Genomic DNA, 396 nt, shown 5'->3' with positions numbered 1-396 from the left:
TCTGTGCTCCTCTCAGCCACCAAAGAGACTCTCCCAAAGCACAGATCTGAGCAGGTAGCTCTTCTACTCAGCAAACACTAGGGGCTCCCTATTTTGCCTCCGGGAGCAAACGCAAAATGCTCTTTTACATTCAAAGCCCTTCATCACCTACCACTGCTTCCCCCTATCCAATCTTCTTACACCTGTTTATACTCCAGATACTCAGTCATCCTATGGCATGGGCTTCTTGGCCGTTCCTCCGACCAGACGCTTATCTCCCGACGCTAGGCTTTTGCCCTAGTTGTCTCCCACACCCGGAATGCTCTCCCCTTTCCTCTCTGCCTCCTGGTTTCCTTCAAGTCCCAACTAAAAACCCACTTTCTACAGCAAGCCTTTCTCATGGGCAGAGACGGAGAG

The sequence above is a fragment of the Monodelphis domestica genome, chromosome 1 (genome assembly GCF_027887165.1).
Source record: "Monodelphis domestica isolate mMonDom1 chromosome 1, mMonDom1.pri, whole genome shotgun sequence".
In the NCBI taxonomy this organism is placed as follows: Eukaryota; Metazoa; Chordata; class Mammalia; order Didelphimorphia; family Didelphidae; genus Monodelphis; species Monodelphis domestica.
The sequence above is the reverse complement of the archived record's forward strand: the minus strand, read 5'-3'. Positions refer to the sequence as shown.